General features: G+C 39.6%; 1 long non-coding RNA gene across 1 annotated transcript in view; it reads right to left on the reverse strand.

Moving 5' to 3' along the window:
- Positions 1-6,602: 6,602 nt before the first annotated feature.
- LOC137156807 (uncharacterized) overlaps positions 6,603-16,780 on the reverse strand; it is a 268,742-nt gene continuing 258,564 nt past the window's right edge. The window contains exon 4 of the long non-coding RNA XR_010920908.1: positions 6,603-6,727. This is a non-coding gene — a long non-coding RNA (uncharacterized lncRNA). The remainder of the gene's footprint in view (positions 6,728-16,780) is intronic.

Here is a 16,780-nt window from a genome sequence, read left to right on the forward strand (position 1 = left end):
CTCCTACCACCAGAATTACACATAAGAAGTACACATAAGTAGCAATGGGCAACCTTCAGAGGTTCAGAGTTTGGTTTCAGATCACAGAAGCATCTAACAGTCTGGATCCTAATCTAAAGCACATTCAAACTTTTCAAAACTATTTAGCTTGCAATATTTACCTGGAAATCACACAAGAACAGTCTCTCCTCAGAGTTTTCCTCTACTTGCTTCTTTTTAGGCAGGTCAGAAATACCACAATACTTCTTTCCAAGTATTTTGGTGTTTGTGGCCTTGGGCCTACCAAATCATGTGAAAATGATTTATTTTTAATTATAGTAATTATTACTAAGTTAGCCAAACATTTCAGAGCCCTTAGAAAGGTTTAGTTCAGTTCTGGAGATGGACAAAAGTTTGGAGTGGAAAGAATATTTTTCCACCAGGTATGTTACTCCTTCCCCTAATGCAAAGAAAGTTTAAATGTAATATGTCCACTGCAATCTTTATGGAAGTGGGTCTCTAGCCAGGTAGTTGGAAGAAAAGGGGCAAAAACATCCTTGCAAAAGGAGGAAGAAGGGGGAAAACTTATGGAGAAGAGCTAGATGTAGCTGGGGCCTGGTCAAGGTCACCGCATTACCCTTCCTGCTGAATGGAAGGGTGGGACAGACAATATGTCCAGTGTGGATGGACAATATAAAAGCATTTGTTTTCCCTGTAATGTGGGCAGGGCTGCAGCTAGGATTTTTAGAGCTGTGGACAAGATTTCAAAGCAGTGTTGCCCTGCAGCAATCCTGGCCTAAGCTGGCTGCTGTGGCATCATCCCCTGAAGACCTAATGGAAGTACTTCATTCAGAGGCCCTCAATTTGAGTTTCTTAGGCTATATAGAGTTTGTACCAAGGGCAGTGAATAATTGTCCTTTAAAGAAAAATGTTTGGAGTGCAATTCAGAGAGGTTTATTCATACAGTTCCTGTTACCTTTACAGCATAGGCCTTTTTAATCAACTGCCAGAAAAATGAATGCCCTGTACAATGAGTGCTTAATGTTTGTGGGGAAGGGAAGGATTGGCAGAGAAGTGATTGTTTGGAGATGGAACCACTGACAGGGACTGTGGAACTGAGATGGTTAAGGGGAGCTAGAGGTGCAGCAGGTAGTCAAGGTGATTAGTAAATTGGAAGCTTAGTTGCAGAGTAGGTCAATGGCCTATGGAGTGAGCACTATGCAGGGCTGGGAAAGCCAGAGGATCAGATGCTGAACTGATTGGCAGGGGTCAGAGGATGAGAGTGAGCTGATGTAATAGGCACCCATGGGACGAGTTGTGTGGCAAGTGGACAAAAGGATATATTAGTAGCTCAGCAGTGCTGGGGCAGGAAGGTAGTGAAGTAGCAGGGATCTGGAAAGCTACTTGAAAACTTCTTGGGAATAAGTAGCACTAGCTTCTGCTCCCTTTGTACTTATTTACCTGCCTCCCCAGCACCACGCAGTTCTCTATGTTCTGTTCACCTAACTCCCCATAGCTCTCCTCTCCCAGATGCTTGGTAGCTCCTAGTCCTCCAACCCTGGTCCCCTGCTGGTCTCAAAGATTTACTCAGCAGCAAACTTTTTGACTTGCTCATTACTTTTCTCCCTGCTTTATGATAGAATAATAGAGTTAGAATGGACCTCAGGAGGCCATCTAGTCAGATCCTCTGCTCAAAGTAGGACCAACCCCAACTAAATCATCCCAGCCAGGGCTTTGTCAAGCTGGGCCTTAAAAACCCCTAAGGATAGAGATTCTACCACATCCCTAGGTAACCCATTCCAGTGCTTCAACACCCTCCTAGAGAAAAGCTTTTTCTAATATCCAACCTAGACCTCCCCCACTGCAACTTGAGACCATTGCTCCTTGTTCTGTCACCTGCCACCACTGAGAACAGCTCCATCCTCTCTGGAACTCTTTCAGGTAGTTGAAGGTTACTATCAAATACCCCTTGCTCTTCTCTTTTACAGACTAAACAAGCTTAGTTCCCTCAACCTTTTCCAATAGATCACATGCTCCAGCCGCTAATCATTTGCATTGCCCTCTGCTGAACTCTCTCCAATTTGTCCACATCTTTCCTGTAATGGGGGGTGGGGGTGGGTCCAAAACTGGACACAATACTCCAAAGGTGGCTTCACCAATGCAGAATAGAGGGGAATAATCACTTCCCTCAGTCTGCTGGCAATGCTACTACTAATGCAGCCGAATATGCTGTTAGTCTTGGCAACAAGGGCACACTGCTGGCTCATATCCAGCTTCTTGTCCACTGTAACCCCAGGTCCTTTTCTGCAGAACTGCTGCCTAGCCAGTTGGTCCCCAGTCTGTAGCAGTGCATGGGATTCTTCCATGCTTAATGCAGGACTTTGCACTTGTCCTTGTTGAATCTCATCAGATTTCTTTTGGCCCAATCCTCCAATTTGTCTGGGTCACTCTGTGTCTCATCTCTACCCTGCAGGATATCTACTACTCCTACAGCTTAGTGTCATCTGCAAACTTGCTGAGGGTGCAATCCACTCAATCCTCCAGATCATTAATGAAGATGTTGAACAAAACCGGCCCCAGGACTGACCCCCGGGGCACTCTGCTTGTTACCAGCAGCCAATTAGACATCGAGCCATTGATCACTACCCATTGACTCCGATGATCTAGCCAATTTTCTATCCACATTATAGTCCATTTATCCAACACATACTTCTTTAACTTGCTGGCAAGAATACTGTGGGAAACCATATCAAAAGCTCTGCTAAAGTCAAGATATATCACATCCACCACTTTTCTCACATCCACAGAACCATCCACAGTCCATCCACATCCACAGTCATCTCATCATAGAAGGCAATCAGGTTGGTCAGGCATGACTTGCCCTTGGTGAATCCATGTTGACTATTCTTGATCACCTTCCTTTCTTCCAAGTGCCCCAAAATGGATTCCTTGAGGACCTGCTCCATGACTTTTCTGGGACTGAGGTGAGACTGACTGGTCTGTAATTCACCAGATTCTCCTTCTTCCCTTTTTTGAAGATGGGCACTGATCTCCATGAGTTTTAAAAAATAATGGCCAATGGCACCATTCAACTTCCATTTCCCCAGTGTTCATCAGTTGTTTTTCCAGCAAAAAAATCTCCCTGTCCAGGCTCCTTTGCCCCCACTGAAAAGGAGCTCTCTGTAAAAAATATGCTTCGAATGTCCAGGAGGTTGACCATTTTTAAAGGTGTAATTGGCATTCCAAACAAGTGGAACAAGTTTCATGTATGTTTTCATTACAGCTTGTCAGAAAATAAGGTATATCTTTGTGAACATTTGCATGTTTTTTCCTCCCATTTCGTCAAAGTTATATTTCAAAAGGAATTTTCTGCTGAGTTCTAGCTGTCACCAATGTTGGGTACATTTTGCAGTCAAACAAGCACACAAACCTTAATGGAAGTGGCACGAGTGCATGTGATGGCAGCATTTGGCTTTATTGCTTTAGATGTAGTCTTGTTTTTATCCTCCTATTCAGAACAGCACATTTAGTTAATTTACTGTAACTGACATACAGACTCCCTGATCTCTTTTTATAGTCCTTAACCACTATGTACTCACAGTGGTGAATGGGTTTTAGCCATGTGACTTCATTTAAAATCAATGTGAATCTCATGGCGCAAAATCCCACACAACACTTTAAAATTAATTATTCATAATAATAACACGCTGCTTCTTCCATCTGAGTATTGCAAAGTACTTTACAAACTAATTAATTAAGCTTCAAAAGTTGCAATATGCCAAAGAGGCAGATATTTTATACCCATTTTTACAGTTATGTAAACTGAGATATAGGGTGCCAATACGGTTTCTACATTGGGGAACGTAACAAAATAATTTTCTCGGGTTCTGATAAACTGCTGTTAGAATCAGCTGTAGGAGCTGTAGTGTAGACAAGGCTCCAGTGGCTTCCAGCCTTTTCCCCCCTGAGTTACTTTAACCTGAATAAAAGAGTTAATTAACATGGCAAAAAAATAAAAAGATCCAGGCACAGAAACTTGTCTGTGGGGCTCCCATTGGTTCTAACAATTGTTAGATCAACTGGGGATTTGTGTGTGTGTATAAATTTCTGTGCTGTACACAAGGCCACAGTGACCTGAAGAAAGTCAAAATCCCATGGCAGAGCTTAGAACAGAACCTAGTAGTCTTGACTCCCAGTTTCCTACTCTAAACATTAGACAATCATTCCTCCCTTGGTAACTGTTGTAAAACTTTGCATTGTATTGGTGCAGTTCAAAAAGTGATTTATGGATGAAAGTTTGATCTGCATTGCCTTTTTCCTTCCTTGGATATAAACTGGAATATAGAGCTATCATTGGATGTTTTTTCATGGAATTGCATGATAGGATATCTCATGTTCATGTATGCATTAATATATTAAAGGCTGAAGTTCTTTCTCCCTGCTTTTCCAGAAAAATCCAAGTAACCTGCACCTGACTGTATAAAAGGAAACTTCCTGCAGATTGGGAAGGATGGAAACTTTGCCCCTTTCTTTCATGGCAGTTACTCCAGTCCCTGACCAAGAATAGTGCCCACAACCTCTGCAAACTCACTACAGATACTATAGTGATGGGTATTGAAAAAATGTCTTAAATAGGTCCATGCCAGTAGATGCATTTAACAGTAGATGCAGTAGCCACATCTCTGCTGTAATGTCATTCATTCTGTGCTGAAATGCATGGCACCGGAGCAGAGTTCAGCTCTGGTTGAATGAAGCGCTCCTGTGTGACTTTTACACAACTGAAAAAGCTTTATACAATGGAATTGCTACAGTTTCAGTGTGTTAGGAGCTAGCTTTTCAGGAGCTAGCTTTTCACTGTGTTAGGAGCTAGCTAACGGCCCTTTGGCAAACCTCACCCTGCATGAATACAATGCTAATGAAAGGTGCTAGATTAAAAACTCTGGAAAACCTTTATCTAGAAAATTCATTTTGATTATGGGCAGGCAAAGTCTGCTGTCAGTATATTTAAACACTGGTCTGAAGAGACTACACCTGGGATCCTGTCTGTTTCCAGGCCTCTTCTGTTGTTGGCCTTTCTGTTGCCTGAGTGCCAGATAGCAATATAGCGACTGGACTATCCCTCCTCTCTGATCAAAAACAAACTTTTGGGGAAGGCTTTTACTATATTAAGCTCTCTCCCTCTCCTTATAATCTTCCTTTCCCAACATGTGCTCTCCCTCTTCATGGCTTGGGGGTTTGGAAAGTAGCTTGTTCTGTCCCAACCTGGCAACAAGTAACTTCTTCACTGGACTGGCCAGAAAGCTCTTTCCGCCACAGCACCTCTTTAGGTAACTTTTCTAGTTAGCTGATCAACCTACTTCTCCCTCTATTTAATTTTCTGAGACATGGCAAAGTGGTCTCTCCATTGGGCATACTTTCTACTCCAACTACTTTACAATGTACAGGACATGCTTAAATTCCTTCACAGTTTAGTTTGGATTTGGGTTCAATATTAGGGAATGGACAAAAACTGAGATAAGGAGCTACGATTTTTTTTCTTCAGAAATGATGTGCTTATCTGTGATTTTAAAAAAAATGGCACGAATGATGAAAACAATCTGGTCTGCAATAGTTTATACAAATTATTCATTTAAAAACATTAACTACAAAACCAATTAGTGACATAGTGTTTGTCTGAAACTTCCATTTCAAAAAGTGTGACATTAAATACAAATATGCACCTTGAAATAACATTTGAGGTTGTGACTCATTTGGAAAAGGTTTGTTCGTGCAGGTCAAATATCTGCTCATCTTTGAGAATGGCAGGATTAATACCTGCAACTACTTGACTGCAGGTGAAAACAGGCAGGTATTCAGATTTTCTCCAGCTATTCTTTTTACAGGTACAATGTTATGGACACAGCTTGTGCCTGCATAAGCTTCAAGGTTACAATTGACACCATACTTTGTTCTTTACTCATGTTTTTGTCCCTCAGAACTTGATGTGCAGCCACACCAGTCTAACTGAAAGACAGCATGTCATGCTAAACTTTGCATCTTTTGTTTTGATCAGTTTGTGTTACAAACATAATTTAAAACATGTTTCTATCTAATTTATTAGAAATGGAGTGTTGGTGCGTAGTTCAAGGTAACTGAAAAGCTTTATTGTACCAGTAACCTTGCATTATGTCTTCATTGTATTATGAAGGACTTAATTTGAGGAGGAGATATTGTGAACCCTTCTATTTTTTGAGAACTTTAATTCTTTGAGAACTTTCAATGAAAGACCTTTTAGAGACAGTCAGAAGAAGAGCAGCAGACAAACCTCTAACTTAATGAGGTACGTTTTCAGAGCACTGCACAATGAGCTAGGTAGACTTTTATATTAACAATACAGAGACCTGAACAGCTATTGTCCATATAGCCTGCTGAATATTTATTCCTATTTGTCTATTTGTTTTTTTCTTTGCAGAAGTTATTGTTACTACACATTTTCACAGCCACTTATCAAATAAAAGAAGGAAAGATATATTCAACGAACCCTCCAGAATCACTTTATGAGGACCATATCCAGTAATCAGTCCCAATGTGAAACTCTCCTTTGAAATCCAAAATCAATAGATAGCATATACGATAACTAAGATGAAGGAACCAAAAACTTCCACTGTTTCCATTTTATAGGGCTGTTAAATGGAAACTGAAAACACCATTTTCTTGTGGCTAGGTCCATGAGCCTCACAGCTATAGGTGCAATTGAGAGGAAGCCGCCCTGCAATCAAAGAGGAACAATATATTTAAATAGCACCGAAGGCATGAAAATAGCTGGCTATGAGTCCAGAATCTATAAATGGTACAAATTTGTTCATCAAAACTCTACAGACGATGACAACATCATCAGGAGTTGAAAACAGAAAAAGCAGAAGAGGAATAACTGTACTGGATCTCTGTAATGAAAGGTTGGGCTTCTTCAGTGTACTCTGCTCAAGTTAGACAAGAATGAAAGGGTGGAAAAGCAGCAAAGGAACTAACAGCACTGAGGGTCCTGCAACTTAATGATTCAAAGCGAAGAGAGAAGAGATGAGATAAAAAAAACAACCAGCTGAAAAAATTAGCATTATCGAAGCAGATTCTTAAATATTATGAGATTGGTGAAACACAATGTTTATAATTTGACGTCAGCATGATGAATACAGTCTGTGATTTATACAAACTAAACCTTTCACTTAGTACAGAAGTTATGACATCCCCTTCCTTCCCTTTGCCGTGTAAATCCCTCTAACTTTTAAACAAAACCAGAAATAGCATCAATACTGTCAAAATTCTTTTAAAACTTTCTTTTTACTGAGCTTAGCAATACAGAACCACAGTAGACTCCCACTTATCCAGATCACATGGGGGACATGGATTTTATTCGGTAACCCGGAGTTTGGATAATCAAGAGGGCAGGGTCATTCAGCCATTCAGCAGTGGGGTGGCTTCCCCTGCAGCCGGGGACTCATCCTCTTTCTGGTCTCTTCTCTATCTCGTTCACTCACTCCCGTGACAAAAGGCTGCAGAGGGCTCCCTGTACTGACACAGGAGCCATTCAGCAGCAAGATGGTCTCCCCCATAGCTGGGGGTTCAATCACCACCTCCTTCTTGCACTCCTGTCTGGGGGTGGGTGGGTGTCTCTGCTCTATTATTCAAACCTCAGCATTATCCAAATCTGATTCTTGTTCCCCTCTGCAGTTTGTATCTTATGTGTGTGCATAAATAAAATAAATAATGCATAAATAAAAAATACTTGAAATTACAGCAGTCTGTATGAAAACATGTGGCTGAAGAGAAATAATTTTCTCTCGTAAAATACAACACAACTGAACTCAGAGAGGAAAGCATCCCCCCCCATCCATTCACAGAACATTTTTGCCAGCTCATCTGATGGGAGTCATGTTACACAAAATATGTTACAAAACACAACCAAACCCAACCACAGGTGCCAGCTGATCAGCCTTCAAATCCATGCAAATCTCTTACCTCAAATGCATGTAGAAAACATATTGACTCATCATACACTATCTTATAAACTTGAATAACTGGTTATAGAAGACATCACTTACTCTAATTTTTAAACCTTTAGGCCTTGTTTCTTCCAGTGCTCACATTGATTAGTAACTTGCTCCACAAGTGCTGCATTTGATTTCAGTTGAGTTACATACAGAGTAAGGTACTATTTAACACAAAAAAGGATGGCAGATTCTGGCCATTAGTATGCATTAAAAACAAAACAAAACAATGTTTCAGACACCTTAGCAGGCCTGATGTTTGCCTGAAATACACCATAAGGTTAGAAGGTCTTGATCCTGCTGCTAAAGGGTTAAATGGGTACTGCTGATTCACTAAAGCAGGGGAATTATTGCCTTACTAAGATAATAGCAAGGTGAAAATAGCATTCTAGTGAGACAGGCTCTAGGGTCTGAGCTGAACAGTCTTAAGAGAGAAAACCTAGGAGTAGCCAACCCTGGAAAGAAGCTGACTTACGTTATCCGATTGTTACATTTCCTTATTAATAAATCCAAACCCACCGAGGCGGGAGTGGTGGGGGCGGGTTGGCCTGTGTTAACTCTATACAATATGCAGACTTGCTTGTTTGAAAGCAAGCTGGAAAGGCACCTCCATTGAGACAACCTTTAAAAATCCCAGTATCATAAACGCTTGATTTCAGAGAACACAAGAATATTTGCTGCAACCCTTCTTCATGACCTATTAGACTAGGAGATCTTTGGATGAGATATAAACCTGAGTCATACCCACTTCTAGTCATTACATTCCAAGGGAAATTTCTGCTCTGTATGCCAGGGGCTGTGACGTTACCTCTTTCTCACCCAGGAGATTCCCATAAGCCAGGAAAAAGTCCATGTGGCTCGACACACCAGCTTTACAGCCCCTTTGCACTACCAGAGCAGCACAAAAAGTCCATCTACAACATTGAATTAGTCCTATGGCATTGTTTAAATAAAACTAGGGCATAAAATGAGTAAATATAAAGCACTGTTAAAATTAGAACAAATCCCTTCAGTACTGTTTATATAAGAAGAAAACTTCCTTCTGTTTGTTAATAAAATAATTTTAACCCTGATTCTCAATATTCTGTGAACTGAGAAGCAATTATATTTTAAAATAAATCCAAGGTTCATTTACTTGACTGAATGTGATTGGGAGAAATTATACTTTTCGACTAGGTTAAAGCAGCAAGCCCAGATTCTCTGATCTGGCCAAACTGTGCTCAGAGCTGGACCAGAAGGAAGGTTGGGGCACAGGAAGGATGGCTTTGCACCACATTTGTGGTCCCCAGAGTTGGAGCCGGAAGGGAATAGGTTTGTCCCCAGGTCGATTTGACTGGCCTCAGGGCTGCTCTGACTTGTGCCGTATGCCTCCAAGGAGCTGTTCCAAACACTGGAGATCAGCAAAGCACATCAGCACCCTCGCCGTGTCACTTTTGCTGGGGGTCAGGAGAGAGGATGGTGTAGAATAGAGCAGTTCAGAAGGGTTGTAGGAGGGCTGAGAATCTGGTCCAGTATGTTCAAGTCATACCCCTTTAATTTTTGGATAAAAGTCAGTGACTGGGTTACTGAGTGTGTGGATTGTGGGGGCAGTTAAAGTGGATAGATGGTGCTGTGTATCAAAGTGCTTCGAAATAGATGTTCCTGCAGTTAACATTTTTAATGAAGACTTAATCCAGGATACAAATACCTCATATAAAGCAATCAGCATAATGTCCGGTACCCTTTGAGAAAGCTAGAAATCTATTTCTTGCCAGCTGCCATTTGTGTGAAAGTGGTGCTAATGCAATGGTCTAACAGCAATGCACTGCCATTAGGCATATAAAGACTGCAAATATCTCCCAGGACATTGATCCACTTAAGGTGAAAAAACCCCCAATGATCCAGTGTCAGTTTGACCAAGCCACACAATCCTTCAACATTTAAAGAGGAGCAGTTTAGGGACCCTTTAATTCTCTTTACCCTGTTGGGAATGATGGCTCCCTGCCAAAGAGGAACGGGTTCTTAGTACTTTGCTAAGCCTCTGCCTAGACTATATTCCTCCTACTGGAATTTGCTGCCAGAGGCATCTGCAGGATTTGAAAGCAAGGGCTGTGGGCCACAGATAGAAATTCAATATTTTTGGGGAGAAAAGATAAGCCCCAGGAGCTTGTGTTTTACTGCTCTCTTCACTGTGGAGAGTGGCACTTGATGTGATCCTCACTGCAGAGCATGACATAATACATTTTAGAGCTGAAACTATTAGACTGTAGCTAGATTTTGCTTTAGGGTGGAAATAGGTAGTGTTCTAGAATCAAGAAACAAAATGATGAGGTTGTTGAGTCCCCACAAAGCAAACAAACTAACATAATACAGTACAGCTAGAGGCATGCTTCATCACCCCCATCTTCTATACACAAACACACACACATACACAGACACTTCATATTTAATTCTGTTTAAAACCAATCTAAAAAATTCTTTGCATTTCTGAATGTGGAGAGGCTTCCTTCTTACCTCCTATAAGCTGTATCAAGCCACCTCACCTGAGGCTTGCTGTTCACTCTGTGCAAGCACACAAACTCAAAAAAGCCCCAAGCCTGTTTATATAATTTCACATTACATTTGAATTCTAAGAATTTATAATCATGTAATAGTCAGGGTCAAGTTAATCATATCATGTCATTCCAATGACAGAAGCAAATATAAATATTGCTAAAAAAGGTTTTACAGTGTAATGGTTATATTTTCAAGGAAAAGGAGCCCTCTTGCGTGCACAGAAATGCACATTTTTGGCACAGTTACTGTGACTGTACAAGCAAATTGTGTTTGTACATACATGAGTGGTTATTTAAGACATCATAATTAGGATCCACTTCCTCTGAAAAATGATGCTACAAGGAACATGTGGCTACCTGAGGGGCTGCTCAAAGGTTTCAGGTTAAAAAGCCCCATGTTTTCTACATGGAAAAGAGAGAAAGCAACCAAAATTATACAGTAAGTTAAGGCATGCGAGAAAGTGCAGAAAAATAGGAGAATGAGTTCACGTTAGCCACAGGGGCTGAGAAGACTAAAGATGGCTTTAATACATATGGAAAGCGGGGGGTTGGAGGAAAGAGGTGGCAGGGAGAAGTGCTAGGGAGAAAGTAGCTTCGTTATATTAAATGACGAAGGGGATGAAGCTAATGATGACTCAGAAATAATCTGGATACAGAACTCCTTTAAAAACATCACAAATATTTACACAATTGTTTTTGAGGTATTTGTCCAGCTGTAATCATGACTAAGAGGACAAAATAATAGTCTACAAGTATTTGTAAGGAGTAAACACCCAACAGGGAGAATAATTATTTAGCATAATGAAAGAATATAATTTAAACAGAAGTAATAGGATGATATTAAAAGCTGGAAAGTTTAGACTGGTTATACAAGAAAATATCTTGATATAGACACCTCTTAGCTCATGGAATAAATCCCATGGAAAGTGTCTGTCCCGTGGCTCATTTAAAAGCCCTGTTCCTTGGTCCTGAGGTTGCTCTAAGTTACATACAGTTTCAGTTCCCAATCAGTACAAGATCACGGGTGTGGAAAAGTGGCTTAAAGCCACAATTCCCACTACCTCGAGTTTGAAGCTGAGGACTGAATCCAATATTTGAACTCTGATCTCCTGCTTTTTACAAACATCTACTAAACGATGTAGCTGAATCCAAAGTTTCATGAAGCATTCTTTGCAGATGAAACATTATCCAGTCGCCTTTCAATGCCAGAGTTCCATTCTGTTTTAACATTTAATTACACTAGAAGTTGTTATTTCAAGAATTTGTGGGTTTTAAAGTTCTTGATTTGTACAAAAATGGTATTTATCACAATTTTTCAAGACATCTTTCTACATGCTCTCCCCTCAACTTTATAATAGATTTAAGGCACACTTATATTTTTCTCCTTGATAAATGTTTTGATTAGCTTCAGAACCCATTAAAAAGTTGTTGGAAATGGCAAGAATCAAATCAATTCTAGAGGATTTTAACAAAGCTAACCTAAAATAATAGAAACATCTGCCAGCTGTCCTTTATCTCCCGAAGCAATAAATATAAAAACTCCAGTGCCAAATTCATCCTTCAGATAGATGCATGAAGATGAAACCATGAAAATCCCCATGTTTACCTTTAAAAGAGGCCAGCAAAGCAATCAACATACAAATTAAAGTATTAGAAAAATATTATAAGAGTTTTTTTTCTGATGAACTTTACTTAATCTTCTATTAAAGGCATGGCAGAGAGATCCCTAAGTCTGGCCAGGGATATTGCTTATTGTGCTCCATCTTGTAGGCACCAATGAGCATGATGGAGATTTCAGTTAGTCACAAATATTTCTCACACTGATGTGTGATAAAACCAGACATGATGGAGCCAGGGTAACTGCCCGGCTTTCTGATTAGCTGGGCTGGCGTGGGCAACCCTGGAACAATTTCAAGTTGATGAGTGAGATTTCAAACATGATCAGTGTCCCCAGGCTGGCTGGTTCAACAGGCCATCTGTGTTGCTGCCTTTCAGCTGTGAGTGTCTTGTTGTATTCTCTCCCTATGGAAGTTAAAACTCAGGCTTGTGGCTCAGGCAATGGGGTACACTTAACTTTCAGAACTTCTAATCCTCACAGCTGTGCCCAAGGAGTCGCTGATTGCAGTATTTGGAGACATGAAGAAATTTTTTCTTTACAGTGTATTCACCCAGCAGAGGGTATTTTTATTGTTATTTCTGGTTTTTATCTAGTGCATTTAATGGGGTTCAAATAGTCAGGTTTTTTGCCTTAGGTCATTATTTTGTAACTAGATTGGGTAGCAGTCCAACACTTGGGAGCAGGTTTGGGTATTGCCATGAGGATGAAGTGTAGGAAGTGGGGAACAGGACTTAAGATCCAACTCAGATATGAGGCACTTTCTATGGTGAGCCCAGTCTCTTTTGGGAGGAAATCTGTTTTGGAAGTTGAAGTAAAAGGACTACTAATATCCCTTTGACACCACTTAGATCTCAGACTGATGGTGGAACTTTAATGGAGTTAAGTAGGACCACTGGGACTAAGACACCAGGATAATTTGTATTTAAGTAAAATAGTTGCAACAAGAGACCTTTACATTCAGTTTCAGGTCTGTGCCTTACTGGAGTCATTAGGGGTGGCAAAAGCAAAATTACTCATACAAAAAGATCTTTATAAATAGAAGGCAGGCAAGTGGTTCAGGGATTAAATACCTTTAATTTGGTGAATTTATCATTAGTTGATCCAGCTATAGAGGTACCGATTACAGACTTAACATTTACCTAGAGTTCACTGTGGTATCTTACATACTGCAGTGTGAAGCCCATCGTAGTGATAGTGTTTTACACCAGTTGAATCTGCACCAGGTATAAATAATCCTGATGTTAAGCAACCAGTTTCAGAGTTGATCCTCAGAGGCAGAAGAGAAATCTACAAAGTTCTATCTAAAAAGCAGAAACATCTCATAGACTCTGGAGTATCTGAGGTAAGCAGCAGTTGAGTCTTCACTTGACTACTCTAACCTTCATATGTAAAGTTGTTCAGAAGTCTGCAATTTCAGTTTGTGAAAGTTCATGTTTCTCCTCTTTTGAGTTGCTCTTTTTTCAGTCTGTGTGAACAGCCACTTTTTGTCTAGTTTCAGGATAAACTGGACACAATCCATCGAGTTTCATATGGTTCCTCCACCTCTCCCCCTTCAAACCAGGGATTAACTGAAGATTTCAAAACTTGGTCAAAATTTGGTAAACCTGGCCAGATTTTCAGGTTGGTAATCAAACCAGGCAGGGGTGTTATTGTAGTTTTGCATGGCACTTTTTTGTATAACTGGTCACAAATTCATGAGAACTGCTGTAGAGAGTTTCAAGAGACACCAGTAAAACAGGGTAATGAAAAAAGCTCATAAACCAAAGCCAAACCAAACAATCATAAAAAAGCTCTGTGCATATTTTGTCTAGATATTTTCTGGTACTGTACATTTCCTGTTTTGACATCATTTTAACTGCCACCATACATCAGTCCAAGGATATTACAATGCTGCAATAACCACAACAATATATCACTTTCATAGTAGTTCATTTTACTGAAAAATGCTATTGGATTGTTTCTGATGGAGTTCTCTTCTTTTTAAGAGAATATATTTTAATATACCATTGTTGTTGTGAGCCAGATCTTTGAATTTTTGCTTAAATAAAATTTCCAATGAAGTAAGTTTTGACTAGATAAGGACTACAGGATTTGGCCTTATGCACATAAAAATTAATTTCTAACTTTCCTGAGTAAAAGCAATTTAATGGGTGCACTGAAAAAACTTGATAAAATATAGACTAGAAATTAAATCAGTTAGAAATGAAGATGCAACTACAGTATCTGTGTCAAGCCTCATATTCATATGAACATTGTTCTATAAGGCTAGTGCTGGCAACTGACTAAAATGCAAGAAAAAAAACTAGACAGTATTGTCAACTGCCTGAGGAAAATTCTGATCATTAAGATGGCAACATGACAAAAACACAAATAGTATGATTAAGAACACAGAAACCACATTCAAATATAACACTGAGGAAACAATAATCCAGAGGGATAGAAATTTTACATCACATGTATTACCTTTGGTTTTTAATCAGAATATTGTGCTGAACATTAACAGGAAAATGCAACAAAAAAAAAAAAAAAAGGACACCTGAAAAAAATGCTTTGAAATAAAATGAACACTGATATAATGATGAATATCAACATGGATGAGAGTGAAGAAGGTAGGACAGGGCTATAGATATTGGACCACATACACTTCAGTTTAGCATATGGCAAAATGAAGATGACAGTACAAGCTGTATCACAAAATTAAAGATTCGATGCAGTCTCTATTTTTTAAAATGTTCTTAAAATTTAACTCCAATTTCTAACAGAGAACTATTTCTAACTACCTACTCTTAAGGTAGCAATGACCTAAATGTTTCTTCTCCTGCATACAAAGATCATTTTATTCAAAACAGAAGCTAACTAAATAAAACAATTAGGGGAAACAGTGGAACAGAGGATACAAAAACTGAAAGTATGGAGAATATTTTTCTTGTTAACTTCTTCCAATCTTAGGGTTACTTGAAAGTGTAGGAGACACAAAATTTTCAGACAGAAATGTGACCTTCAACTTTTTGTTTCCCCTTAAAAAATAAGAGTAAGTGACATCTACGCGGCACCATTGGAGCTAACGAATACATTTTCATTACATATAACAGGATACATTTAAAGTAGCAGAAACAAATGTCAATGCTGTAATGGCTGGAGAAATGGCTAGCATTGTGATTATTTAAAATTTAGAACTACAAATTATTTGAACTGAAGAAAATGGGAGAATTGCTAGTGCCACCTATTGGTGAAAATGGAGAACTCCAAATGATTGATAATTTGCACAATCCTAAAGGTGGCTGTGGAATGAACAGAAGACCCACAGTTATTGTTCTACTGTTTAATTTGAAGGTGAAATACTAGCAAGTGTGTTATTTTATGTTGGGCCTATTTTTTTAAGCTTTGTTTAGCTTTTAAATACATTACCATAATATTAAAGAATTGGATGGAGATGGGAATTTGACCATTGAATTAAGATCTAACATGCTATTCTTCTTTAAGTAAAATTCCCACAAAATAGGCCCTGATCCTGCAATGCTCATGCTTAACATTATGCACATGAATAGTCCAATCAAAATTAATGCAAGTACGTCATATGCGCAAATGTTTGTCAGACCAGGACTTTAATGTTTTGCCTCAGTAAAGTCCATAGAATTGGGCCTACAAAATAGATTCTAAAGTTAGCATTCTACCTAACGCTTTTGAGAAATCAGATAGCTTCATCATGACATGACTTAGAAAATTTACCCGACACTGACTAACCCAAGCACTAAACCTGCTTGTCAGAGTGTAAAAGACCTGTATCACCATACAACTTTTACCTGAGGGCTGTGACCCTGAAGTACGAAGGAATAAAACAGATGATATATTCAGTGGGTTGTTTTTTTTATCCCCATTTTCACTTGTTCTTTTTACCCTGTGTTCTCTAATTCAGCCCACTATTTCTTTTATATTGTATCCACTCAATCTCTCCTTTTCTCCCACACATCTGCTCACAGCGCCATCCGGTCTTCAAGGCCCCATTCGCATTCACAAACACGCATGTCCTCCCATCCCAAGTTATACCACCTCTTTGTTAAATGCTCGTCTGCCTGTCAGGGAAAGGCCTAACTACTGAGGTATACTGCTTCTCGCCCCTGCACATCTTCCTAAAGAAGCTGCACCTCTAATAGATCTTCCCTTCATGTGCCTTAAACAAGCAGCAGCACTAACTGCTTTGCTCCATTGCCTCTCCTCTCCATTTTAGTTAAAAGGCCATTTTGTGCCTCACCACTTTCTGCCTGGGTAATTCTGCTTTCTGCCATCCAACACTGCAGAGAAGAACCCAGTGGTTTTACAGCACCACTGAGCCCACTTTAAATTTCCACAAGCCCTGATCAAGCGGATTTATCAAGCCCTGGGTAGTGTCTTTTTGTCATATAACTTTGTACTGAAATGTGATCAGGACAAATTTGTAGCTCTATATATTTGTTTAGGGTATTTGTTTTTTGTTTGTTTTTTAAGTGTGATGCTGGCAGACCAGGGGCCAGCTCATGCCAAGGTCCCTTACCCTCAACAGAATACTGACAAACACATAGCTGGAAACCACCCTAGCTGATGTGTGTTAATGTTGTTAAAATACGTATTAGATTTATAAAAATGTG

This window comes from Emydura macquarii, unplaced genomic scaffold (genome assembly GCF_026122565.2).
Source record: "Emydura macquarii macquarii isolate MOO-44397 ecotype Brisbane River unplaced genomic scaffold, CSIRO-AGI_Emac_v2 contig_1477, whole genome shotgun sequence".
NCBI lineage: Eukaryota > Metazoa > Chordata > Testudines > Chelidae > Emydura > Emydura macquarii.